The following is a 9,364-nucleotide window of genomic DNA, read 5'->3' as shown; positions in this document are numbered from 1 at the left end:
CATAAAATAACTCCATTGTGCCAAGAGCTGTCTGTGTCTTGTCAGCTGCCCTCGATTTACTGAGACGGAAGTATTTCTTGGCGTAATTAATGGGAATTATGTGTGCTAGCCAAGTGCCTGCACTACTTGCATGTTTTAGCTATCAAAAGATAAGAGACGACTTTTTGATTTACGGAGAGCCGGGGAGTGAGCCATCTTTCCAAAGAGACGTGCTTTACTTTTCTGGCTTCTGTTACACAGACTTTTTGTGCAAACTGTATTTGAGTTTACAATAGTTGAAAAGTGATATGACTTTTGGCAAGAAATAAGAATAAGAATCATATGATGATCCCTTTCTCACCCCTTTTATTTTTTACAACTACCACTATTGATTGGGCTTGAGAGCAATACATTTAATGTTAAATTTTTTCCACTAACGTTGCTTAACAGCACAATAATTGTTCTACACATGGGACACATGGGATACATTCAATTAGAGACACCAATTTGCATTTTAAAATAAATTAATAATAACATTTCAGATTAGGTGACTCTAGTTCAGATGTGTGCTAAGATTGCTTTACCAAACAAGTCAGGTAAAGGAGATTGATTTGCAGCACGGGCACAAAAACAGAACATGAAACACATAAAAACCAAAGCACAGACACGTCTGCGTTAGCATAACTGCAAGAGAAGCAATACAGTATACTATACTACAGTACACAATCATATACAGCACCAGCATGTAGTGCTAATAGGAGTTCCAGAGGGCACTGTTCAGTACAAATGGAGCTACAGCTGTCAGAAGTTTCTCAGAACAGCAGATGGTGATAGTGAAAGGCCGGTGGAAAAATCACTTGTTACATGTTTATTCTCCTTGGTAAGACAAAAATACATTCTGTTAACAGGAGGGGGTTTCTGGGAAATGTGGTCTTAGATATACTAGCAAAAAAAAACAGAACTTGTGATGATCATCTCCACTAAGCTCCTCATGTATACAGATATATTATCCAAAATATTGAAATTGATTTAGACGAAAATAAATTGATATTAATAGATGAGCGCTGACAGTAGAAACCTTGAGAGTGGTACAGACATACTATTGCAAACTTTTGGACTTTATCCTTTAATTATTTTAAAGTCAGACTATCCTGCCAGAGAATTCCCATCACCTTAGACAAACTGCAGTCAGCCGGAGCCTCCTGCTGTCAGTCTGAGTTTCAGATGGGAGGTTCCCCAGGATGTGGGGAGGATGTGGGTTGCATCCAAATGATATGTCCTTCTTCTTCTTCTTCTTCTTCTTCTGCATGTGTGTGTGTGTGTGTGTGTGTGTGTGTGGGATTGGGGCAGGGGGAGGGGTGTTATCATTGATGTGTGAGTCATCCTGACCCTCCCCTTCTCTCCCTTGCACTTCATGTGGCGTATGTGTGTGCGTATTAGTGTGTGCGTCTATACGCATGTGCTTTCTACATGCTTCTAATGCCACGAAACAGGCTATGACGTAATTTTACATGTATGTGTGTCGTGGCGAATGGCGTGAGCATCCCTGTATATTGTGTGTGTGCGTATGTGTGTGCGTGCGTGCGTGCGTGCGTGTGTGTGTGTGTGTGTGTGTGTGTGTGTGTGTGTTTGTGTTTGTGTGAGGTTGGTAAAGCAGTGGTGAGTCATCCATAGGCCAGCATTGCCTGTTACCATGGGTCACACACAGCAGGTACCCTCCCCATGTGCTCCTTTTTTCCCCCCACCTCTCTTCCTTATCCTCTTCCTCCTCCATCTCCACCTCTTCTTTTTCCTCTCTGACTCACAGATGACTCCCCCACCACCACCAATGACATCACCACCCCCTCCCTAACACTTTGTTGTGGTGAATCATACTGTACGTTGAGATTTTCTCGGCTCCTCTCTTCAACCAACCAGCAGTGCAAACCTGAATGTCACCCATTCATTCATAAAATCACACTCAAGTTGCTAAAGTGTTTGTCTCTTTTGACTACTGGAACCATTTAGTGATGTAATTCATTATAACACACGTGCAGTGATATTATCAAAAGGGATTAGACACACTCAGAGCAAGATTGCTCAGTTTTAGAGGAATTTAGCATTTTCATGATCACTCAGATTCACACAAGGTCAAACTGTAGCTGGGTTACTGGTAGTCTAAAGAATAAGAGGATGAGAGCTGCTGTGAGGTCAAACATATCCAAAGATGGAGCCTTAGTTTCAAGGTACCCAGTGGTGTGTTTGACCTCTAGCAATAGTGCTTTTAAAGGTGGGTACCCGATTTCTTTGTATCGTACACGGGAGACGCGATACACCTGCCACCTGTTTCCTGCTGTTCAGCTGATTGACAGGTGGTGGTATAAACATGCAAATAAGCATAGCAATGCGCCAACAAAAGCAGGGAAGAAGAAGAGAGCAAGCTAGCGAACGCTGTATTCAAAACTGCCTACTATACAAACAGTAAGTACTGATTTGGCCAAAATGTAGCATGTGGTATGCAGTATGCAAACAAAAGCCAAATCTGGCTAAGCCCGGCCTAGCATCCTGCAAAAAAAAAAAAAATTGATTTAAAAGTTTCATACTACATACTACCGACATAGACAGTATTGTAGTATGTAGTGGAAGATTTCAAATACAGCCATATATAAATTCCCTTTACTAGGAAGGAAATGTGTTCAATAGGTTTGTTGGACCTAAAGGATACACATAATGCATTTTGGTGAGAAACACTAAATGTAAACATTTGATCATTGTTGCTAATTGATCCCATAGCTATCCAGACATCCAGGTATTAAACTAAATTCACCTTTTAATACCTTAAATTAAATTAAATGCACAAAGAGAGACTGACTTTTGGTTAGTAGGGCAAATATAAAATCACCCAAAACCTTAATTATCATTTCACTAGTAATCAAAATATATTATCTATCCTGGATAACCTTCTTACAGTTACTGTTACAGTTGTTGCATTAAAGTTAATGTAACAAGTATTCTGGTTAGTATTATTCAACATGCATGCCATTTTAAGTAAACCATTTTCATTCCAGGGCTCCCTTGTAAAAGGGATTTGACTATCTCAATGGGACATCACCTGGTAAAATAAAGGATAAATAAAATTAAAAAACAAAATTACTTTGTTATAAATTAACGATACTGAGACTTTTTTCATGGATGTTGTGGCTTTGACTCCTGACAATCAATTAAAGTACTATTGGCACACAGGAAATGCAACATTATTCTTCTGTTGCACTCCATGCAAGGTATGTCTGCATACAAGAATAACATGTACAGAATCTCAAAGACCAATACAATAGAATGTGCTTTCTAATCTTTTGTCACCATATACTGTAAATGTATCAGATTTTGCACCTTACAAGCAAATGGCTGACCGTCCCTTCGATGTATTTCTCGTAATTATCCATTGACAATAATGTAATGTCATGACATCCCTTCCTATATTTTTCTTGCTGGGTGGCACTATTTAGTCTATAACATGAAAAATGATCCTTGTTTCTCACTTTACTGCTTACCTCCACAGACTGCTGGCGAGTTAAGTTCTGCAGACGTTTCTGAATGTCATAAAATGTAGCTCCGTTGTGTTGTCTGTGTTATTAACTGGAAGATTGTCTGTGAATGCCAGTGGTAAAGAGGCTGCTGTGTCAGACACCGAGAGCTGAGTTTGTCCATGACTTCATTATCAATTCTAAATTATTGGTTAGAAACAATCTTCCCTCTGCTCCTAATGGATGCAATGTCTTGTATTATGATGTAAATCTGATAAATCTCATTGTATGTAATGCACTATATACTGCACATTCTATTATATACTATAAGTCACTGCTATCTATTACAATGTATCATACTGAACTGAACCACATATATATTGAATAGTATAGTTAATTGCATTTCTATTCTATTCTTTTCTATTCTATTCACAGTTTCAGATTGTGAGTTGTTCACTTTTGACTGTTTGGACACCTCAAACATACTGTCTGTCAACAGTTTAATTACTCTTGGAGCATAATCTAGTCTCAATCTAGCTCATATTTGACTGCTTGACATGCTGTAACCACGGCCACAATAAACTTTGAACAATGTTGATGATTAAACTCAGAAGTAATGATAAAAAAGTAAAGATACTTGCACATTTCCAAAGATTTTCAGTTTTTTCCCTTTTGCTTTCTTTAGTGAGCTTTAATGGTATGAGTGCTAATAATTTATTTATATATAATTTTATTATAATTGATTGTTCTATACTTCATTATTATACTCTACTGAAATGTATAACATTCTGGTGTGACACAGTTTGTGTTCGTTCTGGTGGTGTGAATCCACCTGCCGTCTCTCTATCTCTCGGCTTACAGGGCTTTTTGTGAATGGAGACTTGCTGTGCTATGATGGGAGGATGGATGAATGGGAGGGAGCGACAGATGGATGAATGGGATGGATGGCGGGACGCGTGTGGCGAGGGAGGGAGAGATGTGGAGGCTACGTCACATTACGTTTCCGCAGTGCATCAAGGGAACTGGTCTGTCTGTGACTCATACTGTCAGGATGGGGCGGGAAGGGAGTGATGGAGAGGGAGAGAAAGAGAGAGGGAGAAAGACAGAGAGAGAGAGAGAGAGAGAGAGAGAGAGAGAGAGAGAGAGAAGGACAGAGGGAGGAGTAGACAGTGAGGTAGAGGATGAGGGGGAGAGAGAACGAAAGGAGGGGTCTGGTCTTTTTTATCCTACCTTTTATTTTTTTTATTTTCATCCCTCCATCCCCCATCAGTGATGTAATACAGGTGACCTATTCATCACAGGGAGGAAGCCTTCTTCCTCTTCCTCTTCCTCTCCTCTCATTTTATCTCTGTCTCCCCTTCTCCCTCCCTCCCTACTTCCTCTTTCCTCCCTCAGCTGACTGGCTAAATGCATGAATGAACAGGCCTCTCTCCTTTTATAGCGGTGGGGGAGGGGATGACACAGGAAGCCATTAGGCAGAAGCAGAGCAGGAGAGGAGGAAAGAGCGAGTGATAATGAAGAAAGAGAGGGAGGAGGAGAGAGAGTTCCCATGGCATCTCAAAGGATACACATTGACTGCTGATCTCATCTTTTACGTGTGAAGCTGCTATTATCTGTCTGTCTATGTGAGTGCATGTGTGTGCAGGCATAAGAGTCTATGTGCGTAATGTATGAATGGACGCAGTCTTGTTTCATTCATTGAGAAATCCATGTGCACATTCTCTGTCTAATGCAGACACTTCCTCTTTGTATCACCTTACCCTGCTTTACAGAAACTATCAAAGAATGTAGGTAAAACAATATAAATATGCTGAGCTGCCACACAGTTTGTTTATGTTTGTATTTGGTGATAATTAGGTCATTTTGAACATGTATCTAATTTAAATTGTATTAAGTGTAACATGATCATATTTTTGACATCCCCCCCCCCACCAAGCAACTCTGCAAATATGGTAAAAGATGCTATTGAAATTCTCTTACTTTAAACCAGTGTTTCTTGACTTTAACAGTGTGGTAGAGGAAGGAGGATATGCAGCATCTTCAGGTAAATATCTTTATAATCAAACGAAAACCTGTCTATCCACATATATCATTGTTTTGGTTTTATGGCCATCAACTTTACTGTTTTGGTTCAGTCTTTTTTCAACCTCATTTCCAGATGTAGCAGTTGCAATCAGTCTGATAAATCCATTGTACGTAACCTGCCCAAAACCAAACAGCAAACATTATAAAGCATTTAGCAATTAAAGAGCCAGATCAGATACTGTATTGGTATAAACCCAAGCGAAGCTAAAAGACTTTGTGAATACTAGACTTACATTTGCTACGTTGCTCTGTGTCTGCTGACTGTGTAAATGTCAATGGTAGTCATGCTTTATTTCCCACGTTGTCAGCTCGCGAGATGTTTAATTGTGATGGACTTGAAGCTCAAAGTGGTGTGTACCTGGCTGTATGTGAGTTCTCAACAGCAGAAATTGTTGAAGAAAGTTTAACTCATGGTTAGGTAGTAACCATGAGGTAGTAGTGGCGCAACACAGGAGTGCTGTTCCTATGGTTACCTGCAATTTAATATACCTTGCGCACTAACTTAGAACAGTGTATAAACTGTAAACCGGAACTGTGCTTGAGGTGATATTATTTTAAACACCTGTCAGGCAATCAGACATAAATATTTGCTGTGGCCATGGAAAAGATCATGTTAAAGTCTATCCAATGATCTTTTAAAGGGGTTTTTGAAGGACCTAGAAAATTAGAATTTCTCATAAATGATCTTAAATAGCTATAAATAGATATAATACTGGTACAGTAACTGACTATATAACTTAGCCTCTGTTTATGTCTATGCACAGTGCTTTAAGTAGTATGCATATGTGTATACATGTATAAATGAGTGTGTGTGTGTGCGCACACACACACACACACACACACACACACACACACACACACACACACACACACACACACACACTCATTGCCAGTCATCAGACCCTGGTTGTCTCTGCCTCCACCTTGTATGAGTCAGAGCTGCAGTACAGTGTGGGAACGGCTGGGATTGGATATCCTGCTGGTGGCTCCACACACACACACACACACACACACACACACACACACACACACACACACACACACACACACACACACACACACACACACACACACACACACACACACACACATATTGTTATACTTGTGAAGACCTTCACTGATGGAATACATTCTGAAATGCTTGGAAGGGAGGACTATCCACTGCCCTATCCACTGCCAGTGGTAGTAGATTACATGTAAAAGAACACATATGAACATATGAACACATAGTGTACATGGACACACATAGACACACCTCCTCATATGCAGAAAGACATATGAGGAGACAAACAGCAACATATATGTCTGCACTTAACACACATAAGCACACATACAGTGCACACACACAAACACAGCATGCTGTCACATCCGGCCCTGCGCTCCACAGCGTGGCCTATAATTAGCTGCCTGCAAAGCTGACTGCCTAGAGATGAGCTAACCAGAGAGAAAAGGAGATGAGCTAACCACATGGAGGTAGATGCTGGAGGGTAGAGGAGGAAAAATGTTGGGAGGGAGGTAGGGAGGGAGAAATAACCAAATAGAGGTGAGCACATTCACAGGAATGAATCGGAAGTGGTACAGTACTATGGGTGCACACACTCAGTGTGGGTGGCCCCAGCAGGGATTAAACACCAAAACCTAGCAGTGACACACACTTGTCCACAACCCATTCAGCTATACAAGACAACCGTATAAGGGATTGAAGATGTGTGTGTGTGTGTGTGTGTGTGCCTTCCTCTGCACATACTCCAGACTGGAGCATTTTATGAATGGGACTCTGGCAGCCAGAGCAGGAAAGTATGTCAGAGCACTATAATGAGAGCTGCGATGGTCTCTTAAGTAGGACGATTTCATCTGTATAACAAAAGTAGGAGACTCGGCTGTGAATGAATGAGTCAGGATCAACGCAACCCGGCTGCATCAGCTCTGTAGGTGGGGGAGGGGGGGGAGGTAGGGAGAGAGATAGAGAAGGAGAGAGGGGAGGGGTTTGTGTATGACTCATACTCTCTCCTCTCTCATTGTCACTCCACTGCAGTAGCATTGGAAGACTTCTGGCCTTCTGTGGGCTCTCCCCCCTTTATCTCCATCTCCCTGTCTGCCTCTCCATTTGCTCCACAGCATCTCTGCCACTGCATTGTTGCTTTGTCTCATCCATGTGTCTGCTCTCTCCTGTAAGATCTTCATCTCTCAATTTCCATTAGGAAGTAGGTGATGAGAGACATTTTAAACCTCTTAAACCCACTGACCCTGATGGTAGGTCAGTCAATAAAAACTCATTGTCAAAACCAGCAGAATTTGATTTGATTGGAGATACGAATTATGATTTTTGTGAATCTATTATAAAATGATGCACAAGACTTCAAGAATATTTCTATTTGATGGGCTGGCTCAGCCATTAAAACATCTTGCGTTTTGGGTTTTAATATTTCAGATGGTGTAAACATCACATAGCTCTGAGGAAGAAGTGGAACAGTTTAACAATTGCTCCTAGTGAAAATCTCAAAGGCCAACTGCTGTCTTCAACCTTTACTGGAACTACATGCATAGCCACATGTGCGATGTTAAAGCTTCTGTCTGACTGGCCAACCTCAGCATACTTCTTTCAGTTCCCTGGAATAACATGAAATAAATGCTGAATGATTAAAAAAATATATAAACCTGCCAGAGTGCGAAGCTGCTGAGTGTAGCTGTGAGGAAATCATTTCACTCTGATTCTCTGCTCTCTTAAATGTGCTGCTCAATCCAGCAGCTGCCTTGCAATGCCATTATTTTGGCTTTTAATAATAATAATAATAATAATAATAATAATAATAATAATAATAATAATAATAATAATAATATATTACACATTATTTATAATATGTATTTTATCCAAGAAGACAATGTAAATATTGGGAGAAGCCAGTTGCAGCATGGAGCATGGCAGGACATGGGGAAAGACTGTATGGCTATAGGCAGGACTGTTTTCTCCCTGTAGCTACAACATTAGTCTGATAGTTTGTTTGCACAACAGTAAAGTATATAATATAGTTACACAATCATACAGTAGTTGAAAACAATAATATAAAACGTATTCCTTACCATGGAACTCTGGTGAAATATGGAGTGAAGAGCTTCCCATGTTTGACAGTATATAGTTAACTATTCCCTATTGGTAAAAAAAAACAAACTTTGAAGGGCAACATTTGGATAATTGAAGAATGGAAAGTCTCAGAATATGTTGTGTGACTTTATCAGTAGTACAGCTGTAACTTTGAGACGATATGTAAAAATGTATTTGCCAAAATAAAAAATAAATAAATAAATAAAAAACACTCTTACTTCAAGACCACAAAATCAGCAGAATGTAGGAAGATGAGTAAACCAAATGCTGGACTACGATTAGACACAGTGACGTAGCCACAATATTTAATAACGATGATGAGAAAAATGGATAAAGATGATGGCTACAAGATGTAAAGTAAAACTCTAATAAACTTTGGGAGAAATGAGCAAGAAGGGATTTTTTTTTCTGCCATTTCAGTTGGTCCACTTCATAGCGCTGAAAACAGAAAATCTCCCTTCTTGATCAAGGATTGGAGAGATCTGTTGAAATGAGAGGGACATACATTTTACATGATGGAAATACCTCCTGGAAACTCACCGGCAGTGGTGGTGGGGGCTTTACTTGCTCATGCGTGTGAGGTGCGTTCATTATTATTCCATGCCTTCCTCGGCTTGACTAATGGGTGCACTGGGCCCTCTGCTTTCACGCTGGGCTGGAGGAGACATGGAAATAAGATACAGGGTGTGAGAGT

Source organism: Perca flavescens, chromosome 13 (genome assembly GCF_004354835.1).
Source record: "Perca flavescens isolate YP-PL-M2 chromosome 13, PFLA_1.0, whole genome shotgun sequence".
Taxonomy (NCBI): Eukaryota; Metazoa; Chordata; class Actinopteri; order Perciformes; family Percidae; genus Perca; species Perca flavescens.
Note: the sequence above shows the minus strand (reverse complement) of the source record.